The sequence below is a fragment of the Triturus cristatus genome, chromosome 7 (assembly GCF_964204655.1).
Source record: "Triturus cristatus chromosome 7, aTriCri1.1, whole genome shotgun sequence".
NCBI classification, from domain to species: domain Eukaryota; kingdom Metazoa; phylum Chordata; class Amphibia; order Caudata; family Salamandridae; genus Triturus; species Triturus cristatus.
In genome coordinates, this window is record NC_140590.1 from 946,290,782 (window position 1) to 946,315,128 (window position 24,347).

The 24,347-nt window shown below is 42.8% G+C and overlaps 1 protein-coding gene across 1 annotated transcript in view; it reads left to right on the top strand.

Moving 5' to 3' along the window:
- The window catches only part of LOC146810896 (5-phosphohydroxy-L-lysine phospho-lyase-like), a 250,027-nt gene that overhangs the window by 123,078 nt on the left and 102,602 nt on the right, over positions 1-24,347 (top strand). The gene's annotated exons all lie outside the window — the stretch shown is intronic.

Consider the following 24,347-nt stretch of genomic DNA (forward strand, 5'->3'; position numbering starts at 1 on the left):
TGGAAGACAGTGTAAAGAAAGCACATGTTAGCAGTGTAAATAAGCCAGAGAATCCAAATTGTATCATAATAAAAGATCATTCATGTAGGGTGTGATATGTTATACTTGACATGGGTCCTAGAAGCATTATGGGCCAGATGAACGACACTAAATTGCATGCGCAAATGGGTTTGCGACCCTTTTGCGCATGCAAAATGGCCCTGTGCCATGTGCAATTCCTAAATAGCGAGTCGCAATTTATTTGTGACTCACTATTTAGGAATTGTGAGTTGCTATTAGGAAGGGGCGTTCCCTTCCTAATAGCGTTCGCAATTCAATGTATGAATGTTTTGTGACCGCAATTGTGGCCACAAAGCACTCGCAAATTACCACCCTCTTCAAGAGAGTGGTAATGTAGTCACAACTTGGAAGGGGTCCCTTGTGACTGTCTCTGAAAATATTTGTTCGAGGCATATGAGCTGTAGATTGTATACGTTAGCATAGATCGCCATCTGGTGTTGGGTTCAGATGTTTGCACCTTGTTTTTGTCGAAGAAGTCTTTGTAGTCACGGGATAGGTGACTCCTCCTTATGGTGATAGTGCACATGGGTATCGACTCCATCTTCAGAATGTTTTTTTCCTCCATCGGGTTCGGATGTAAACGGCTGTGCTCTGGGTCGGTATTGTATTCGATTCCCCTTCGATGCGCAATCCTTCACCGCTCAACGGTATTGTTTGCGATCGCGCTCCTCGACGCGGATCCATAAATCTCAACACCTTCGATTCCAGTCGTTGACGCAGGCTGTTGGGCCTATCCTCGCCATCAGGCCCTAGAGCTAATGGAAAGAACTCCATTAAAAAAATGCCCCCTGTGTGGTTCCAAATTTCCACACACTGATCTTCACGAGGTCTGTAACCTTTGCCTCTCTCCAGAACACGAAGACAAAGATTGCCCGGCCTGCGCTTCATTTCGATCGAAGAAAACCATATGTGATTGCCAGGCTCGACGTCACATAATGTCTCGATCCCCTACCTCGGTGCCGGACGACATCTTCGATGCAGGCCCGATGCTTCCGAGGAACAAGAACCGGACAATGAAGACATCAGCATCTCCGAGGCTGATGAACTAGAGACCGAAGATTAGACGATTACTCCAGGTCAGCGAACTGTGAGTACCGACATCAACACCCCTACCTCGTCTCAAAAACATAAGGCTCCGGTAACACCTTTACCTTCCGGCTCAGGTCGACACCGTGACAAAACTTCTGACGCCCCACCTTCGGGCTCGACTCCGAAGTCTAAAGACAAGCCTTCAGGTGGCTCGGGACTGAGCCAGCCACGCATCGGTACCGAACTACCATCCCCGGTACCGAAACCCAAACATTAGGCACCGAAACACCAGCAGGATAAACCCTCGGAGCCAAAACCGGACCACAAATCTTCGGAGCTTAAAAAGAGCACATCTTCGGATCAGAAAAAATCCTCGGAGCCGAAAAAAGACCATAAATCCTCGGAGCTGAAAAAGTCCTTGGACTCCACAGCTCCTCCAAAGCAAAAGGACACTAAAACACCTCCTAAACCTTTGGAACCAAAACAACCAAAATCATCAGTACTGAACAAAGATTCTGGATTAAAAGACCTTTTTCAACCAGATCCAGTGGATCCTAAACAAAAAACTCTTCACATTGACCCTAAAACTGGTCATATCAAGACAATTTTATCTAAAAAGAGACATTTGGACTCCCAGAAGACTCCAAGGTACCCTTAAAGAAGAGAGACATGAGAACTTCTCCAGCCAGACCCTTCTCTCCTCCAAATATCCCCACAACACCTCTTTCTCCAGCACACTCTCCAATGCCTCCATATTCACCTACACTACAAGATGATGATGATGATGATCACCTTTGGGGTGTGGATGAGAACCCACAGGAGGATAATGATGATGACACTACCCTCCCACCACCTGATCCATGGGAGGATATCCGATAATCCACCAGATCTCCCAGATCCAGACCCCTACCCATCTAGGCCATTCCCCCCACACGACAACATAGGTTTTGCACAGCTCATAAATATAGATGCACAATATCATGGGGTGGAATTACACTCAGACCCACAGGAGGAAGATTTTTTGTTAGAAACTTTCACACAGTCACAAAAATCAACAATCATTCTACCCATGTTAAAAGGTATCATCAAACATGCACCTGACGATTTTAAAGATCCCGTCAGAGCTAGAGTTCTCTACCCCAGGTTTGAGAAAAAATATAAACCAGCTCCCAACGATCCAGCTTACATTAAAGTACAGCTCCCTCTAGATTCCTTGGTTGTGTCAAATGCACGTAAACGAGCGAATTCCCAAACATCAGGGGATGCACCACCTCCAGATAAGGAGTCTAAATTGCTAGATGCATCTAGCAAACGCATTGCCTCACAAGCAGCAAATCACTGGCGCATTGCCAACACTCAAGCTTTGCTGGCTAGGTATGATAGGGTTAATTACGACGAGCTTGAAAAGCTCATACAACATCTTCCCGATCAGTATAAGACCAAAGCCAATGACCTCATACAAGAGGGAAAATTAATTACAAACACTTCTATGAAATGTGCTCTTGATGCAGCCGACACAGCATCTCATGCTGTTAACACACGTGTTTTACTATGCAGGCACGCATGGCTACGCATATCTGGGTTTAAACAGAATGTGCAGTCCACAATTCTTTATCAACCTTTTGATCAAGAACACTTATTTGGACCCACTTTGGAGAAAATGAAAAAGGACTCAGAAACTGCTAAGTCCATGGGAACCTTACAGATAACAACCTCTAGAGGTTCTTTTCGTCGCTCCTTTTATAGGGGCGCCTCTAAAACTATTGGGACGGACAACACCTCATCCTCCTACAAAAGCACAAATCAAACCTCCCCTAACAGAGGCGATTTCAGAGGAGGCTATAGAGGCAACAACAACAAAGGTAGAGGCCGCTGAAATAACGCCCGCACCTCTCCTACCACAAACCAGTGACTTCCCTCCACTTCCCCCGACCATTCCACTCCAGTCGGGGGAAGATTATCACAGTTTCTACCTGTCTGGAATTCCATCACCACAGACAAGTGGGTAAGACAAATTATCCAGTATGGTTACTGCCTGGAACTCACTTCAACTCCCCCATTCATACCCCCAAAAAATGTCCACAGAACATCTGACGCTGTTAAAACAAGAGGTTCTTTCCTTATTACAAAAACACACAATAGAACTGGCCCCCTTACCTCATCAAGGAACAGGGGTTTACTCTCTTTACTTTCTAATCCCAAAGAAGGACGGTACTCTCAGGCCAATACTGGACCTCCGACCATAAAATCTCTACATACATTCGGACCACTTCTACATGATCACTCTCCAACAGGGCGATTTCCTTGCCACTCTAGACCTCAAGGATGCCTACTTTCATATTCCCATTCACCGCGCTCACAGAAAATATCTACGGTTTGTAGTGGTCGGACATTACTATCAATTCAAAGTCCTCCCATTCTGAGTGACTACAGCACCCCTGAGTCTTCACAAAATGTCTCACAGTAGTCGCAGCTCATTTGCGCAGACATATGTGCAGACAACACATTCACATGTTTCCTTATCTCGACGAATGTACACAATACACACAGAACAATCCAGTTGCTCCACGACTTGGGATTCACAATAAACCTACCCAAGTCACACGTTCAGCCGTCTCACCTCATTCATTATCTAGGTGCCACAATAGATACCTCAAAAGCCCTAGCATACCCCAATCCAGTCAGTATAACCAGCATGCAAGCTCTCATATCAAGGTTTCAACCTCAACACTCCCTTCCAGCTCTAGTGTTTATGCAGCTAATAGGTATGATGGCCTCTTGGATCCTTATCATTCCTTATGCAAGATTTAATATGCGGCCCTTACAGGAATGTATAGCACATCAGTGGAACCAAGTTCAAGGACAGTTAACAGATCTGGTGTTGGTGGACAGCCGCACACATCGCTCTCTGCAGTGGTGAAGTACACAAAACCTATCCAAAGGGCATCGCTCTCTGGCTGGGGAGCTCATCTCCAAAACCAAACTGTTCAGGCTATATGGACCCATCAACAAAAATAACTCCACATAAATCATCTGGAGTTACTAGCAATCTTGCTGGCACTAAAGTCTTTCCAACTCTTGCTAAAAGACAAAGCTCTATTAATCCGTACAGTCAACATGACAGCAATGTACTATATACAAAAGCAGGGAGGGACACGCTCTCCTCAGCTTTCACAACTAGCGAAAAGCATATGGAGATGGGCCATTCCTCAAAACATTTACCTCCTGGCCTTTACATGCCGCCCCCTAATCAAAAGCATCACTGGGCTGCTGTTCTCTTGATGCAGTACTAACATTAAAACAATGTTAAATATGCAGGTAAGGTAAAGATAAATTGAAATTAAAGGAAGTAACTAGGTTGTCGTGCACCATTTAACTATAGGAACACCTTAATTTTTAAAGCCATCCCGCAGCAAAAGTGTAAAAATATGACAAGGTTTCTTCCAAAGTTCCAAAAGTGTATTTCATTAACATGCAGAACCATTTCACATTGGTATACCGGATTATGTCAGTGCATTGAGAAGTATTTTTTTAAGTGATAATACATTCTTCCCCCACACTGACAACAATGCCAATAGGGAACTAAGAGGTGAGCCAGTTGTTATGTGCACTCTTTGGGTGGCCTCCCGTTATACATGAACAACATTATAGTTAGGGCTCCCGGTTTTATGGTATTCATTTGTTTAACATTTCTGTCTGTATTTATCCATATTTATTTTTGCCCATCTTATTGGTATTTATCCATACTTTTTGTGTTTTGCGAATATATGGAGTCATAAAATGGTAATTTTCCACATTTATTTAACTGATAAACATGCATTCCTACTTTGCTGCCTGTCGCGTTTTTAGCAAATTAAGTATCGAAATATAGCAAAATACTACACCTTCAGATAAATATGAGCATTATAATGCAAATATATGTTACCATACGCCTTCATTTAGGGAAATCTGAACCTATTTTTAACTTCCCATGCTGCCCCTCTGCTCAGCTGTTGTCCTAGGAATCATGAAAAACGGCATGGAGAGTCACTCACAAAAAGGACACTTCAGCATTTTTCCTCTTTTAGAAATAAATACAGACAGGAAACACTTTGTTTTCTTTCTGTAATTATCTGTAAAACCAGTAAAAACGGAAAACCAGGAGCCTTAATTATAGTTTATTAAATCATACACAGGAGATGGTTTTGTACTGCGCACATCCTGAAGTCATGTATTTCGAGGTCCTCTTAGATGTGATAATGAAAGAAAAAGGAGGCAAAAGTGAAGTGAAACAATTGCTAGGATCACACAATTTGGTAGAGTGGGGAAGCTGGGATTAATCCCAGGTTTTCTGGTTTCACATTGTGATGTTCAGCCACTAGATGTGTATGCTTTGCTTCCCCTATACCAACCTTAAGATGCCTCGGAAAAGGTAATAAATCTCTCTGGATCTGGCGAATGCCAGGCAGGTTCGTATTATTCAAGGAATTAGGCTTGTAGAAATCTTCTCTCAAATATGGGTAAATTGTTTCCGTATTAAAATTCTTTATATCTCTAGCTACTTTAGATGTTTTCTGATTAATTGGGAAGGTCTTAAACTCAGAAATGTGTTTATTTACTTCAATCAGTTTTTTAGCATCTGGTATTGAATCATCACCCAATATTAACTTCTCTAGTTTGTCGATTTCTTTCAATTCTTGCTCTCCACATTTTGAAGCTGTCTCTATTGAGAGGGCAAGCCAGTCACGTGAACATTTATTGCCCTCACCGCTAAACTGTGATAAATATTGTTTGTCGTCTGTAAAGATTATTGGTACATTTTTTTATCTGCAAGTTCCAAGGAATGGTGTTGTTCTTAAGATGTTCCAACACTACTTGTGTGTGTAAATTTGTCCTAATCTGTTTTTTCTTTAAATTTTCAATGTTTCCTAGCTTGCTAATATTGGGAACCTCATTGTCCCCACTCAACAAACACGGATTGTCTAACAATTTAAACATTTGCCCTTCTGTATTGTCTAACAATTTAGAAATGTGCCCTTCTGTATAACTAACCATCAGTGGTTTTGACCTATTAATGCACCAAAATTATTTTATTAAAAACATCAGAAAATAGCACGCAGGAGTGTCTGAAGGCAATTTAAGAGTCTGCGCGTCTCCATTATGTCACTAAAGTATCAAAGAAATTCTTACAAGTGGAACCCACACACCTAACCAGGTACTACTAAGCCAGTTTATCCCTAGGGGTGTGGAGGGAGGCCAAATAACCCTAATGAGTTTTTGGGGGTTATTTAAAAGAACAACTGTAACTCTAGAGGGGTAAATTTAAACCCTTAAGTCTACAATAATGCATACATTATTATTGTACATTACTATCATTTGTCAATACCTTTGTCAAATATACTCTTTATTCATACACCTTCTGCAGTGTTGCTATACATCAATTATTTATTCGTACATTCTTCTTCAAATCAAACCATAAATATATTCTTAAAACCGCAGCCACACTGTCACACTGTCGCCAGTAGGTAGTTATAGTTAGGTCCTCCTAGGTTCCATAGGAAAAGCATTTTTTGACTTGCCAATAACTTTCGCGTGGTTTGACCAATCTGCATGAAAAATAAGGGAGCGTTTGTAATGTTAATTCCCATAGGAACGCGTTGTCGAACCTATAGCCCGAACCGCTGGGCGGAATTACACCAAATTTGGCAGAAGGTAGATGATGTAATGCAGATTGTGCTTTTTGTTATTTGATGCAAATCCATTCCGTCGTTTTTGAGAAATTTAAACTGAAAATTATAGTGATATAAAGGCCGCAGATATTTCTCAACAGCTTCGCGATTAAGCGCTACTGCGCGTGCTAACAGGAATGCTGTGAATGGCTGAACGCAACTTGAACTGAAAGTTGCGACCGCCATTTTATCTATCGGGAACGGTTCCCGGGGCAAACATTTTCTGTGAAAGCAAACATAAGAGGTCAGGGTCAAGGTATTCTGACCCCATGTTTCAGAAATGCAAGTGTTGGCAACACAATTTATGTGTCCAATATTCCCGACTACGTCGCGATCGCCAGCGCAGCCCCCGTGTATCGTCACAGGGACGTCGCGACTATCACTGCGACACCGTGAATATTGGAGGAAATATTTTTTTTTAATCAGTGAATCATTAATACACATTGTATATTGAGATTCTGATAAATGTTTTTATAGAGTTATTTAGATAGTGATTTATATAGTGTGCAGGTTAGAATTAATGATATAGTTATCATTTTTTTATGTGGTAGGTTGCTATTGAATTCCTGCTTGTGCTTTCCGCTTTTGCGCCGTATCTCCAACCTCACAGTGAAAACGGATAATAGGTTTTAGAGATGGTTGTTCTAGACCTACACTAGAAAAACATGCGTTTGAAGTTTACAGTAATAATCCCCTAGTGCGTAAAATATGGTAATATGTGTGCATATGTTTTTTTCACTTTATGGAAAAGGCGCGATCGTAACAGTTAGCGGTGTTGTCGCGACTTTCCAAATAACTGCGAAAACTGAAAATAGGTTTAAAGACAGATTTGAAAGAAACTTAGTACAAAAACATGAGTTTAAACTTGTTTTTAAAGAAGCATGTATATAGTAATATGTGTAGCGCAATGTTTACAATGGATTTTTTTAGTTAATATTTTTGGATGTGCTGGTGGCGGTTGAACTTCTGCCTTTATTTTGCGATTTCGCAACATATTTGCGGCGATCATGACTTCATCGTTAAGATTCCCAACAACTAAAAAAAGAAAATAATGATCTCTTTATAAACAAAATGTGCAATATTTCAGGTACAAGGGTGGCTCTGACAAGAGCCTTTGTGTTGATTGTGTGTATATGACAGCTACACATAAGACCGGATGCAGAGTTTCAGGTTACTGAGAAACACCCTGTTGCCTCCTTCTTTAAAGATTAGAAAAAAAATTGAATCAGAACACGAGGAGTACACGAGCTGCGGGCTACCATGCCTTTGCTGATATTCTCCATTACATAGAAGTCTTCCGAAAATTGGACTCCTAAGTATCTGAACTGTAGTAACGTCCACATGAATATACTCTTTGTCACTTTGTGAAGCCCTGAAGAAGTCTCTTTGGGAGACGAAACGCGTTGGCTATGATCCTCTGCCTCTGTGAAAATAAGAAATAAAGCGAAATCCTTTTAAGAAACACACATCTGGGATTTGGATATTTTCCGTGTGCTCACTGTTTCTTGAACACTGATGTTGAATTGTTATGATTTGTTGTACAGTGCTGAACCCTTTTGTGTTTAATGTTGTTGTAGGACTTGTTCCTAGTTAAGGAGCAGAGAGGGGAGTGCTCCTTGGTTCTTTGCACTATTTGACACCTCAAGACACTGTTCATTTGTCAGGTGCGGTCTCTAACAGCCTCTACCCTCATCTAATTTGTATCTAAGTCCCTGTAACCTTTGTGTATATATATGTATATATATTTTTTTTCACTTAAAAAACCATAGGTTTCACACATGTTATAGTTAGGTGGACATTTCACTCGTAAAAAACCAATGAAATTCCCCCATTATAGTTAGTTCAGATAACTATAACTCGCGCGCCCGCAATCCACTGCTCATGACGTCACATATTACATCACTCATGACATGGTCAGTGGCATCACTCATGACATCACTCATGACATCATCCTTTTGATAGAGTGGCGGTCGCGCTAGTTACAGTTATCTGAACTAACTATAATGGGGGAATTTCATTGGTTTAGCATGAGTGACTATGTGTGTGAGTAACTCTGGATGAGTGGCATTGTGTAACAGGATGTATAGGTGTATGAGTACATATGATGAGTGAGTACATCTATGAGTGACTGTATAGGACTGTTGGTGAATGAGTCGATGTGTATGTGGATCTTAGAATTACTGAAGAGGTTGTTGTAACTGGTATTGGTATGTCCATTGTTTTGAAAATTTTAGTCTCTATTTTTGAATGTGTGTATCAAAGGGTATATTAGGGTGAGAGGAGGTCTGCCACTCTATCACAAGGATGATGTCATCAGTGATGTCATCAGTGATGTCACTGACCATGTCATGAGTGATGTAATATGTGACGTCATCAGCAGTGCATTGCGGGCGCGCGAGTTATAGTTAGCTGAACTAACTATAACGGGGGAATTTCAATGGTTTTGTACAAGTGAAAAGTCCAGTTAACTATAACACCCCTGAAACCTATGGTTTTTTCAGTGAATTTCTGAGGTTTTTTAAATGCTAATTCCTAACTATAACGTGCCTGAAACCTATGGTTTTTTCTGTGAATTTCAAAGGTTTTTTAAATGCTAATTTCTAACTATGCCTACAGAGATAGGACATGTGAAGAAAGAAGAAAGAAGAAAAAATGCACAGAAAGAAAAAAAAAGAAGTGCAGAAAAAAGCAACAGAAGTCCTCAAAGACGAAGAAAAGTGCAGGAAGAAGGATAACGTGCAGAAAGAAAAGAAGAGCAGAAAGAATCCTTGTTGCAAAATCATCCTGTACCCTCAACTTTTTCAGACGGATACTGGTGGTAACTGAGTCTGACTAACCAGTCCTAGAGCCAGTGCTATGTTAAAAGACACTTAGAATACAGTGAAAACACCTACATACACTAGGGAACATTATGCGTTGGGGTCCCCCTGTGATTAGCAACAGAAGTCCTCAAAGATGAAGAAAAGTGCAGGAAGAAGGATAACGTGCAGAAAGAACAAAAAGAAGAGCAGAAAGAATCCTTGTTGCAAAATCATCCTGTACCCTCAACTTTTTCAGACGGATACTGGTGGTAACTGAGTCTGACTAACCAGTCCTAGAGCCAGTGCTATGTTAAAAGACACTTAGAATACAGTGAAAACACCTACATACACTAGGGAACATTATGCGTTGGGGTCCCCCTGTGATTAGCATGACCTCCTCTGTAAGCCCCTAGTAAATAATAGGGCAGGGGGATTAAAACTACCTCTTAAAACAGGCCACAGGGCGTTTTTGCACACGTTAACTCAGGCCCCGTCCCCTCCCTTCACCACTGTGTAAACACGCCCTGTGTCCGTTTTTAGTTGGGAGATTAAGTTCATTTGAATCCTGAGGGTCCCTAGGGTCCAACTAGCCCACTAGGTACCTCCAGTAAGTGCCACAGAGCTGCGTTGCACCACCTCTCTGCAATGCAGCTCAGTGGCGCTTACTGGAAGCACTTGGTGGGCTAGTTAGCCCCCAGGGGCCCTCAGTGTTGAAGGGAAATTATATCCCCAATTTAAAACGTGCCATAGTGCGTGTTTGCACACGTCACCTCAGGCCCCGTCCACTCCCTTCACCACTGTGTAAACGCACCCTGTGGCTGTTCTAAGTTGAGAGATTAAGTCCCCTTGAATCATAAGGGTCCCTAGGGTCAAACTAGACCACTAGGTACCTCCAGTAAGCGCCACAGAGCTGCGTTGCAGAGAGGTGTAAAAAGGGGCTTGGCCTCAGAACACCTGTCTGCAGCGCAGCTCCCTGGCGCATACTGGAGATGCCTGTTGGGCTAGTTGGCCCTCAGGGACCCTCAGTATTGAAGAGGAATTAATTCCCCAACTTACAACTCGCCAGGGGGCGCGTTTGCAGAGTGCTGCAAGGAGGGGGCGTGGCCTCCGGCACGATTCCAGTCTTTTATTTATTTTAATTTTTTTAAGAAGGGGGGCTGTGTGGTTCCCCTTCTTATTCTAATTTATTGGCTCTGATGACCCCATCCCCCAGGGCCTGTCTCCTAATTATATTTTTTTGACCCCAATCCCCAGGGCCGGCCACTGTTTTTTATTATTTTAAAAAATATATATATTTATAGACACACCTAGGACATGCTGGACAAACCGTACGTACCTATCACCATGACGATTTGAGTGATATTCATTAAAAGGCGACTATGCATACAATGAATCCACGTGGAATGTATTTACACCACTAGTGAAGCTCTGACATGTCTGATGCCCTACCGTGCTTAATCCCGGTAGACACCCTTGTAGTTTATTTATACAAACATGGGTAGCTATTGACGGGCACATTTAATACACATGCACATCAAGCCATTCAAAGGGGATTCGACAAAAATTCGACCAAAACTATGTAAGAAACCCCCCTCACGGTTAATAAAACACACATCCGCTGCCGGATGTGTAATACTTTTTATTTTACTCTCTGGAAAGGGGACGAACATCACTTGAGAGTCACAGCGCGCTCCTGGCAGAGCCCAATGCTGTGTTACACCCACCATTGCCTGGCGAGTGCCACACACCTCTGTGTTGTATTCCACCAGCTAGTGCATATGCTATGACACTCTCTAGCCCATGTGCACTGTAACACCACCCAGTGAATATGTCATGCCACACTTGTCTTCGCACGGGTTATATTGCCCCATCTAACGTGCCTTCCTCGATGCCTATGTTATAACGCACAGTGCTATGCCATACATATTACAATCTGGGATCCATATCTTTGTCACAGTGCATATGCAACGTTACACTCCCCAGCACTTATTTTATATTACAACTTTAGAGACTAGTTAGGTTACACAACACTGCCCTGTGCATATTACACTCCAAGGCGCACATCGCATAGCACGCGCTAGTGCCTGTGCTATCTCGCGCTCTCCAATGAATCTGTCATTGCGCACAATGTATTGCATATTATATTTCACGCCCGGTTCATCTTATATCACACTTTTTGGTGCATAGTTTATACCATACACTATATCTAGTTTTCATTTTCAATCGTGCTCTCAGGACTATGTTCTATATAACACTGTGTTCACCTACCCTTTTCACGGGCATTACATTTTGCGATAGGGGGTGGAGGGTCAGGGGGTGTTTCTGCAATGTGAGCCCGGAGTCACAGTCACAAACGTCCTCTTCTTCCTGAATAAAAGGGAGATTATGCTGCATACTTGTTCATATTTTAAGTAGTTTGCACAGACACACGTTTTAAAAACAATAAAGTTCCTAATACCCGCCTTCTCTGAACAGTTAGATTGCTGCCCCATCCCCCTCCTCCCTATCCTCTGTTGTGTGAATCCATGGACTAGCCTCCTCCCTCCTGCCATGCATGGTCTGATGTGCTGCCACTGCCCTCAATTTAGTATGATGTACCAGTCCCCTCCTCCTGCCCTCCATTGCCCAATTCTATGCCCCATCATTGACCTCCTGCTTAAACTCTGTGCTTAGCTTGCTGCCCCTATTCTCCTTCCCCCTGCTCTCCGATGTCTTTGTGCATGCCCCTGCTCCATCCTTTTTGCCCACCATGTTCCATGGACCTGCCACTCCTATCTACTCTGAGTGTTCTGTTGAGCTGCCACTCCCCTCCCACCTGCCTAGCATTGTCAGGTGACTGTAACCTGTCCCTGCCACCTCCACTCTGCCTGTCCACATGCCATGCGCCTATCCTCTTCCTCCTGTCCTACATGGTCCATTGTACTGCCACACCCTTCTGCCCTCCCTGGTCTGTTGTGCTGCAACTGCTCCTCCTGCCTGCCCCGTGCGGTCTGTTGTGAGGCCCCTTCCCCTGAACTTTCTTGTCTGTGCACAGGTCCTGACCCTCCCTTCTATCCTCCATCGTCCTTTGTGCATGCCCCTGCACCCTCCTTCTTGCCCATCATAGCCATTGTGCTGCCACTAACCCTCCCACTTGCCATGCATGGTCTTCTGTGCTGCCATGGCCCCTCCCACCTTCCCTGTGTGGTCAGTTAGTTGCCCCTTACCCCTCTCCCACCTTCCCTCCATTGTCTGTGTGTATGCCATCACAGTCTCACTGTTGCTCTTCATGGTGTGTCTTGCTTCTAGTGCCCATCCTGCCTGACCTCCATGGCTATCTTGCTGCTCCTGCCCTGCCCCCTTGCCCCCAGCCCTCTGTTTACATGTGCAGACCCCTACTCCCTCCCTCCTGGCTTGTCTGTTCCATTGTAATGCCCCTGATCCTTCCCTCCTGCCCTTTATGGTCTGTTATGCTGCAGCTTTCTCTCCTGTCTGTCCATTATGGTCAGCTAGCTACCATTGCCTCTTGCCCCTCTGTTCTCTGTTGTCCATGTGCATGGTCCTGTCCCCTCCCTCTTGCTTTCTATGGATTGTTGTGCTGCACTCCCGTCCCGCATGCCCTGTGTGGTGTATTGTGCTGCTGCAAACCCTGATGCCTGCCCTGCAGGGTCAGTTTGGTGCACCTCTCCATGTCCCTCCTGTCCTCTGTTATCCAAGTCCATGTCCCTACCCCATTTCCTTCCATGATCCAATGTACCATACTTGCGAACATTTTGAACTTGTTAAGAGGGAGATTTTGAAAAAAAAACTGGGGTATTGATTTTCCCCTTTGAGTTACATTGAAAAAGAGGAGTTTGTAGACAGGAGACAGATCAAATAAAGCCCATTTGAGCTTAAAAACATTGGACGTTTCCTGGCTGAATCGGGTCTGTTGGCATGTATGGTTGTTCTACCATTGCCTCTTCCTTCTGCCCACAATGGTCTATTACATTGCCACAGCCTCTCTTGCAAGTCCTGTATTGTTGGTTTGTTGCCCCTGCAACCCTTTCCACTGCCCTCCATAGTCTGTTGTGCTGCCACGGCCCTTCCTGCCTGCTCAGTGTGGTTAAATTGTTGCCTTTGCACCCTCCTACCTGCCTTCAATTTTCAGAGTCCGTGCCCCTAGCCTCTGCCTCTCAACAGTATCCTAATGAACAACTAGATTGCTAACATTCTATATTTATTACAAAAGTTTGGAACGCCTGACGTCATCTTGATGTAATCAAAACTGTAATACCTAGAGCATTTCCTTTAGAAATTACATATATGAGAGGGTCTTATTGGCATCCAAATTTTGGTTAGTGCTCTAAAAGACTAAAATAAGGACATATTTTCTGAGTTTTCAAATAGCGACAAAGCACTTTTAAATTATTTGTTATCTTTATGTTTTTTTATCTAGTTGACCACTTGATTAAATGTTGCACTTAGGGGAGAGGATGTGGTGTTACTTCCAGAACTGCAGACTTTGCAACTGGGGAACCAGGTTGGAGTTTCTGCTTCAGCTCGACATTCTGTGATTCTGGTCAAATCACTTAGTCTCCCCATGTCTACAACCAAAATGAATTTGTTCTTGTGTGATGTAACCAATGCTCATGTAAAGCACTCCAATACCTGACAAGTCTGCACTATATAACACTGCAAAAACACAAAATAATAAGTGTTTTGCACACTTCTGTCATTGGGCTATATTTGGGCTACATCTGGGTGATTTGGGGCTACATTTGGGCTCTTTTGTCTCTGGTGGCCATCTTGGGAGATTTATTTGTTATGAAGTTTCCTAATTTCCTCATGTACTGCAGTCTGCTCAGTAGGAAATGCTTTCAGTTTTTGACTTTGATTCCATCATGAAGGTATTCAGATATGTCACACATTTGCCATAAATTCTGAAAGTTAGCACTCTAGTTGCTCATTAGATCACTGTAGTAAAACTACTGTTCACCATGGAAGTCTGCTCCTGGTATTAAAAGTGCATGTTTCAGTCTGCATGTCAGAATTTTTTAATGAAATAGAAGAGGATTTGAGAATTCACTCAAAATGTGCCCTCATTTTCTTTCTTCAGCATTAATCATAATTTCTATGGCAAAATGAACCCCCTCATTGTGTTCCTTTTTAAATTAAATGTTTTAAGTGTTACCAGTTTATTCCAATCAAGATGGCTTCAGGTGTGCCATACTTTTGTCATAATGAAGACAGTAAGCGCTCTAGTTGTTTTTAAGAACACTCTGGGACATTCTGTCATTGGGCTATACTTGGGCTACATCTGGGTGATATTTGGGCTACATTTGGGCTCTTTTGTCTCTGGTGGCCATCTTGGGAGACTTATTTGTTATGAAGTTTCCTAATTTCCTCATTTACTGCAGTCTCCTCAGTAGGAAATACTTTCAGTTTTTTACTTTGATTCCATCAAGAAGGCATTCAGATGTGTCACACATTTGCCATAAATTCAGAATGTTAGCACTCTTTTTGCTCATTAGATCACTGTAGTAAAGCTACTGCTCACCAGGGAAAACTGCTGCTGGTATTGAAAGTGCATGTTTCAGTCTGCATGTCAGAATTTTTTAATGAAATAAAAGAGGATTTCAGAAGTCAAAATGTGCCCTAGTTTTTCTTTCTGCAGCACTAATCATACTTGTTATGGAAAAATGAACCCCCTCATTTTTTTCCTTTTTAAATTAAATGTTTTAAGAGTTACCACTTTAATCCAAGCAAGATGGCTTCAGGTGTGCCATACGTTTATCATAAGTAGGACTGTTAGCGCTCTAGTTGTTCTTTGGAACACTCTGGGAAGCTGCAGTAGAACACAAAGGAATCAACTGACAGTCTCTGCCCTTGTTGGATGTACATGTTTTACTGAGAATGTCAGACTTCATTCTCACATGACTGAGAAAGATAATGTGAATTTACAGAAAATAAGCTCTCAGTTTAGCTTATAGATCACCTTCCAAACCTCTGTGGGAAAAGCATGAGAAAATATTTTTCTCTCAATCATGATATCCCAGCAGAAGGCTTTTTCACATGGTGAAATCACCTTAGAACATACCACAATTCCTAAAATGAGTATGGTACCATCAACAAATGATTTATAATGTAACTGAAGTCTTAAAACCTTCTATTAACTGCAATGCTTTTTAATGAGGTGCTATCATGTATATTGGTCCCAAGATGGCTGCCAACACTTCTTGGATGAAGTGCTGACAGCCAATCAGATCTCAGGATGAGATGTGTGGTTAGGCTCCGCCCACATATATATATGATTTTACTTTTGATTTTCTCAGGAACTACTGAACAGATTGACACCAGACCTGCAAAAGGCACTTCCCTGAGCTGAGGACTACCTCTCTGCCAAATGTCAAGTAATTCTGTTCAGCCGTTCGGGCTGTACCTTGGACTAAAGGTCCCTATGGAAAATTGCATGGGGAAAACGCGTTTTGGGACCCCCCTTTTTTCTCAGCTCCCGCTTGACGAATCTCCCCGAGACTTTTAGGGTAGGAGCGGAGCGGAGCGCCCCACCTATTTTGAAAATTTCGCGAGGATTCATCAACCGGCGCCAAAGTTATTCCAAATAGAATGTTGCGGATTTCCTATGGAAACACGGTCCTAACTATAACTATCTACTGGCGACCGCCAGTAGATAATATATATACATTACGATACAGATACATTGACGACATATTTATATTGTGGAAGGGCTCCGAAGAAAGTGCAACTGAGTTCTCTAAAGAAATCAATATGAATGCTCTGAACCTTAGTTTCACATGCAACATGAGCAGGGAAACTATTCATTTTTTAGACCTAGAACTTTATGCGGAAGGAGATAGACTACAATCGAAAACCTTCAGAAAACCTACGGCAGGTAACGCTATACTCCACGCACATTGTTTCCACCCGAGCTCCCTTAAAACCAGCATACCATATGCTGAGTGCCTACGCATGAAGCGCAATTGCAGTACCAACACCGGCTTCGAAGAAGCCACGGGCGAATTGTGCAACAGATTAGCTAGCAGAGGTTACAACCAAGAAACCCTTAACAAAGCCAAATCCAAGGTAGCCACCAGAACCCGTAAAGAACTTCTAGATATTAAGATCAGCACTCCTCGAGTAATTGAAGAAAGCCCCACTATTAACACCCCGAGACTTGTTACGGGACTCAATGCCTACCATGCTCAAGTCCGAAAAATCATTTATAGGCATTGGAACGCAGTCAGGAATGATCCTGTTCTTGGCACAACCATTAGCAACAAACCCCAAATCACCTTCAGAAGAGCCAAGTCCCTGAGACAAGAAATAGTAAACAACGCCCCTAGCAGAACCAAAACTGATGGATCTTGGCTCAGATTGCCTAAAGGCTTTTTTAAATGTGCCAAATGTAAGGCCTGCAGGCATGGCAAAAACACCAAGGAAATCGCTTTACCATTTAGACAATCACCCTATGTGATCAGAAGGCATTTCACATGTAAAACGGACTTCGCAGTCTACGTTTTGACTTGCACATGTGACAAAAAGTATGTGGGTAGCACCATTCATCCTGTGCATGTACGCATTCTACAACACCTTAGAGCTATCACACACAATGACCCCACATACCCAGTGGCCAGACACATAAACACTCACCACAATGGCAAAGCAGAAGATCTCTCTTTCTATGTGGTAGACAGCATCCCCAAAAACCCCAGGGGAGGTAATCGCCTTCTAGCTCTTAGGAGATTGGAATCCCGTTACATCATTCTGTATAATTCAAAAATCCCTAATGGTATGAATGCAGATGAAGCGCTAACTGTACACCTTTAGCCTATCTCCTGCAGTCACTCCCGTTTTCCCTCTAGTATTTTGCAACATTCTATTTCACATCTTCTTCTATTATGTATTGTTTCCAATTTTGTTTTGTCTTCAATATCTTTGCAACCCACTTCTTTTCTGTATATAAAGTATTTTTCCTGTGTTATCTCTGTCCTGTGCTTACTCTATATAACCATGCCCTAGGGAGTCGTTCCAATACCCCTTCTGTGATCTAGTTTCGTTATTATTTTCTGCATATCAGGACCTTTACTATTCAAAGCACACTTGGGCAGCACCCCATCTACTCTACCCACTTGTCGTCGAATTAGGATAATTTTAGACTCACTCTGTTTCCTAAATGCTTACACTGGTTTGTTCATTAACTTTCCACCTTGTCCGTGCCTGTCTCTGACGCGAGTGTTCACTTGAATAGCCCACTTTCTAGCAGACACGCAGGTGAGACAGTATCATTAAGAGTGCGTCTTCCTTTACGATAGTAAATAGTTCACCGATTCTTTTGGGTAGTCTGCTTAAATTTAATTTTATCGTGAGCTCACCTTGTTTACTTCACATAAATCTGACTCGGTATCTCCCCTTCGGCATCTTTACCTCTTCTTCTATGTCTACACTTGTTTACGGGACACAGAGACACACGAGAAACTTTTTTTAATTAAAGATGTTATTTTGTTACTAAGATATATGTATGCTATTAATACATGTTTCTTGTGCTTTTCACATTTTTCTCTATGTATTGAATTCTAGCACCATTGTTATAATTTTGTTCGTTTTTTGCCATGTCATGCCATATGGTTTAGTCATGGTTTTCTATGTCTATGATGACAGAGTGGTGGTTGCTCTGACAACTACATTGTACTTAAGTGACACATGAGTGTGCTATAGACAAGTGAACAAGGTGGTTCGCCGTCGAAACGCGTCTTGCCTTTTGTTGGATTAAACTACATCTTTTTGCCATCATTTCACGGAGTCTGTGCCTGACTATTGTTCTATTGCCAGGATTGGGATTCAATATTGAAGATCCGCCGGGATCTTGCCACAGACCCTCCTCGCTCTGGTGCTCTGTGCATCCGGACCCTTGTGCTTTGTTCTCTAGCAGAGAAAGTCGCAGAGCCCCCCAAAGCCGTAATCCAGTGCTGTGTACACCGCAACTTGCCTTTCCCTTTCGTGGCATCCTGTCCCTTGCGAAAGTCGGAGGACGATCAAAAGATTCAGGTAAGCCATTGGGTTTGGATATAGTGAGGTGCAGCAACACGCTATATAGTGGCTATGGGAGAGGTAGTCTCACTTATTCCACAGTGAGCAGTGAGTGGCAAAAAGGAATACTCATCCAACAATGGCAGCAGAATGGGAGAGAGAGCGGGAAGAGGCAGCGAGAGACATCTTCAGTGATGAAGACAAAGGTGCTAATACAACGCACAAGCCAACGGGAGATTCCACACAACAACCCAAGAATGATATGCTGTCTTTAACACATGAACTTGAGAAACTGCGTAAAATAGAGATATCCAAATGGTGGGAGTGTAAATGGTTACAAAGATACCTAGATGTGGGAAGAGTTCCAAGAGGCCTCCGAATCCTTGTGGCGCCAACTTACGAAAATCCGAACCCAGAAATGCTCAAAGAGTGGGCAGAAAACAGCGCCAATTCATCGAGCAGAATGTTACAGATCCTAATCAAATATGCGACAAGTGACAGAGAAATACTACTGAAAAAAATTGAGGCCCTCTTCACTGAGTTGCACAAGTTCCAAGGGCAAGATGAACTTGAAAAAATACTCAGCGATATGAAATTGAGACTGTCCAAATACGAACAAACCATTAAAGAGAGAAAAGCTGTGAAATTTCAGCGTGACAGAAATGACTACATGAATGGCAGAATCTACACGTTTTCCAGAAAATTCGAAAACATCCGCCGTCAACAACTTTCCCAACCATGTGAAACACCGTTAACCACACACACTCCCAGTGAATCAGAATTAAGTTCGGAATTAGAATCGGATGTGGAAACTGGTAGCAGAGAGAAATTGAAAGCGCCAACAGTAGTACAGGAATTTGGTTTTTTACGTTTGGAGAGACTTACAAGTTTAAGGCCAAGACCACAACGGAACAACAGCGGCAAATCAGTGGCAAATCAAAAAACAGGAGACGAAAAAACAGACGGTGGGGCAAGAGACACTCAGAACAAAAACACCCGTACATACAGATACAACAAACGGAGATGAATGGCAACACAAACACGCAAAATACAGTGATTAATCTTACCAACATGGAACTTACACCAAATGAAGAAAATATTCTTTCACTCTGACTCACTTTTTGCGCCAAGAATAACTTCGACTATGCCCAAGCCAGAATCGATGTGTTTCAATTTGTTAGAAAACTTAAATTCCAGAAATATTTTTTTCAGGTATCCAACCAATCTAACAATGCAAACGAAATACCCATTGATTCTAACACCTTGACAGTTGAAGACATGGCTCTGCTCCAAGATCTAGTACACATGGATAACACTCAAAACCCAGAATCACTCATTGATTTTGCCACTACCTCGGGACTACCGATATATAACACCACAAGAACACCCTTCAAACCCAAATCCACTTTCATACCCATGATGCCAAAGGATGGCATTGATGTTTTTGCTGAAAACGTCACTAAAGATCTCAAAAATTTGGCACTTACCAGTAGCAAAACAATCGCTACCAGCAATCGCAACAAAATGACAAAATACGATGAACTGATCAACAAAATCAAGCAAAGAAATGATGTTGTGGTACGTTGGTCGGATAAAGGAGGTAATGTTGTTCTGTGGCCCCTGGAACAATACAATAAAGAAGCCTTCAAACAACTTAATGATAAGGATTGTTACACTCGGGTGAGCCCAAATGTTATTGTTGGAATAAAAGAAAAACTCCACACACAAAGCCCTTTACAGCTGGAAAAGTACAGGGCTCATTTCCAAACAAGAATTTGAATATCTTAAGTGTGACTATCCGGTACTACCCCAGCTCTACCTGATTCCTAAGATACACAAGAACCCTATGGAACCCCCAGGCAGGCCGATCATCGCCACCATAGGAGGACTCTTTGAAAACACTTATAGATACATCGATTATTTTTTGCAACCCTTTGTGTGCAGCCTTCCAAGTTACATCAAAGACACTGGAGACTTCCTCAGAAAGATTTATGATGTTAAATGGGAAAGTGATTTTCTAATGATGACACTCGATGTGAATTCACTGTACACGAGCATCAGGCATACAGATGGTCTCAAAGCACTCCACCATTTTCTAGGCAGAAGACCTATGTCTATGTTTCAGCACACTGAGATGATTGTGCAAATGGCTGAACTGTGTCTGAGCAACAATGTTTTCATATTTGATAGCCTGATGTACAAACCATTTCAGGGCACAGCCATGGGTACCTGCTTCACCCCCAGCTATGCTAATTTGCATATGGGCTGGTGGGAGGAGCAGGTACTCAGGGTGGAACAACAGGTAGTATTCTCAGAACAAGTGAAAATGTACGTCAGATACATTGACGACATATTTATATTGTGGAAGGGCTCCGAAGAAAGTGCAACTGAGTTCTCTAAAGAAATCAATATGAATGCTCTGAACCTTAGTTTCACATGCAACATGAGCAGGGAAACTATTCATTTTTTAGACCTAGAACTTTATGCGGAAGGAGATAGACTACAATCGAAAACCTTCAGAAAACCTACGGCAGGTAACGCTATACTCCACGCACATTGTTTCCACCCGAGCTCCCTTAAAACCAGCATACCATATGCTGAGTGCCTACGCATGAAGCGCAATTGCAGTACCAACACCGGCTTCGAAGAAGCCACGGGCGAATTGTGCAACAGATTAGCTAGCAGAGGTTACAACCAAGAAACCCTTAACAAAGCCAAATCCAAGGTAGCCACCAGAACCCGTAAAGAACTTCTAGATATTAAGATCAGCACTCCTCGAGTAATTGAAGAAAGCCCCACTATTAACACCCCGAGACTTGTTACGGGATTCAATGCCTACCATGCTCAAGTCCGAAAAATCATTTATAGGCATTGGAACGCAGTCAGGAATGATCCTGTTCTTGGCACAACCATTAGCAACAAACCCCAAATCACCTTCAGAAGAGCCAAGTCCCTGAGACAAGAAATAGTAAACAACGCCCCTAGCAGAACCAAAACTGATGGATCTTGGCTCAGATAGCCTAAAGGCTTTTTTAAATGTGCCAAATGTAAGGCCTGCAGGCATGGCAAAAACACCAAGGAAATCGCTTTACCATTTAGACAATCACCCTATGTGATCAGAAGGCATTTCACATGTAAAACGGACTTCGCAGTCTACGTTTTAACTTGCACATGTGACAAAAAGTATGTGGGTAGCACCATTCATCCTGTGCATGTACGCATTCTACAACACCTTAGAGCTAACACACACAATGACCCCACATACCCAGTGGCCAGACACATAAACACTCACCACAATGGCAAAGCAGAAGATCTCTCTTTCTATGTGGTAGACAGCATCCCCAAAAACCCCAGGGGAGGTAATCGCCTTCTAGCTCTTAGGAGATTGGAATCCCGTTACTTCATTCTGTATAATTCAAAAATCCCTAATGGTATGAATGCAGATGAAGCGCTAACTGTACACCTTTAGCCTGTCTCCTGCAGTCACTCCCGTTTTCCCTCTAGTATTTTGCAACATTCTATTTCACATCTTCTTCTATTATGTATTGTTTCCAATTTTGTTTTGTCTTCAATATCTTTGCAACCCACTTCTTTTCTGTATATAAAGTCTTTTTCCTGTGTTATCTCTGTCCTGTGCTTACTCTATATAACCATGCCCTAGGGAGTCGTTCCAATACCCCTTCTGTGATCTAGTTTCGTTATTATTTTCTGCATATCAGGACCTTTACTATTCAAAGCCCACTTGGGCAGCACCCCATCTACTCCACCCACTTGTCGTCGAATTAGGATAATTTTAGACTCACTCTGTTTCCTAAATGCTTACACTGGTTTGTTCATTAACTTTCCACCTTGTCCGTGCCTGTCTCTGACGCGAGTGTTCACTTGAATCGCCCACTTTCTAGCAGACACGCAGGTGAGACAGTATCATTAAGAGTGCGTCTTCCTTTACGATAGTAAATAGTTCACCGATTCTTTTGGGTAGTCTGCTTAAATTTAATTTTATCGTTAGCTCACCTTGTTTACTTCACATAAATCTGACTCGGTATCTCCCCTTCGGCATCTTTACCTCTTCTTCTATGTCTACACTTGTTTACGGGACACAGAGACACACGAGAAACTTTTTTAATTAAAGATGTTATTTTGTTACTAAGATATATGTATGCTATTAATACATGTTTCTTGTGCTTTTCACATTTTTCTCTATGTATTGAATTCTAGCACCGTTTTTTTGCCATGTCATGCCATATGGTTTAGTCATGGTTTTCTATGTCTATGATGACAGAGTGGTGGTTGCTCTGACAACTACATTGTACTTAAGTGACACATGAGTGTGCTATAGACAAGTGAACAAGGCGGTTCGCCGTCGAAACGCGTCTTGCCTTTTGTTGGATTAAACTACACCTTTTTGCCATAATTTCACGGAGTCTGTGCCTGGCTATTGTTCTATTGCCAGGATTGGGATTATCAGTTCTAGGATAGATTAATCAGCAAAGAAGGAGATACGACAGCCCTCAAACAATAGTGGGCCCTTTGGTATTCTGTGCCAATTGAAGAATGGCACTGACATACTTCTGGCGTAGGATGTAAGCAATAACTGGGTGTGATGAGCATCGAGGCCTAGAGGCCCGAGCCTGAATTTGATGGGCCCTTTGGAACTCCAGCGGTTCATAGATAAATGAAGATCAAGGCATTTTTTAAGCTAACCCCGCAGTAAGGATGACACATCCCCCTCTCTGATTCCTCTGGCTCATCATATATACGAAAGTTAATACGTCATAATCTGCCCTCCAGCGCAGTGATCTTATGTTGTAGGTAGTCTATGAATGATCCCATGTCTTGTATTGGAGATTTCACTTCTGTGGTGCGAGATCTCATTTGGGAGTCCATGGCTGTCAGGTTTATGCCTATGGCTGTGATTTTTTTCATCAGGGCGTCCATGTCTGAAGGGATAAGTGATGCTGGATAGATCTTGGTGTGACTGATTGGTTCTGAGAGGTGTGACTGATTGGTTCTGAGAAGAGCAGTTGGTGGCCTGCCGGCCTATGGGACATCATATAATACAAAGTCCACTGCCCAATCCCTGTTGTAAACAAGCGGCACACACCGTCTTTTGGCTGAGAAAGCAATTACCACCAAGAGATTAAGAGGATGCTAAAAAATAGGGACCCAAGGAGGCGTGGAGTCCACAACATGCGACACCAAGCTCTATGGCATAGTCCTGAATCAGCACAAATCTGCAGACTGAGGCCCCAGTACCACTCCAGTCCCTTAGCTGCAAAGGGTAACGATAGGCAGTTGGGCACCTCTGACTCAATGGAAAAGTACCCCAAGCAGCCCCGCAGCCTCAGGCATTAGCTATCTCTCCTAGGGAGGCAGTGGTTGTAAGAACAAGAGGCGAGTAGGTTAGATGGCTGTGGGCTGACCCACACCGAAATCCCCACGAATTCAGTCAGTCAAAGTCGGAAAACAGGGTGTCATTCAAGGGGTTCGATGTACAGTGCAACAAGCAAGAATCACAAAGGAACCCCATATGAGCCCAAACTTCCAGAAGAGCGGGGTTTAAGAAAGGCAAAGTCACTAGTGGCCTGGCACTCATCAAGCGGGATCACAAACTGTGTAGGCCCTGAAGTCCTGGCAGCGCTGGTCTCAGCCCTTCGAACAACATCTCACGAAGCCCCACCGTTGATATGGAGGTAAAGGGGGCCACCGTCACCAAGTCACAGGGTCACCACGCAGAAAAACC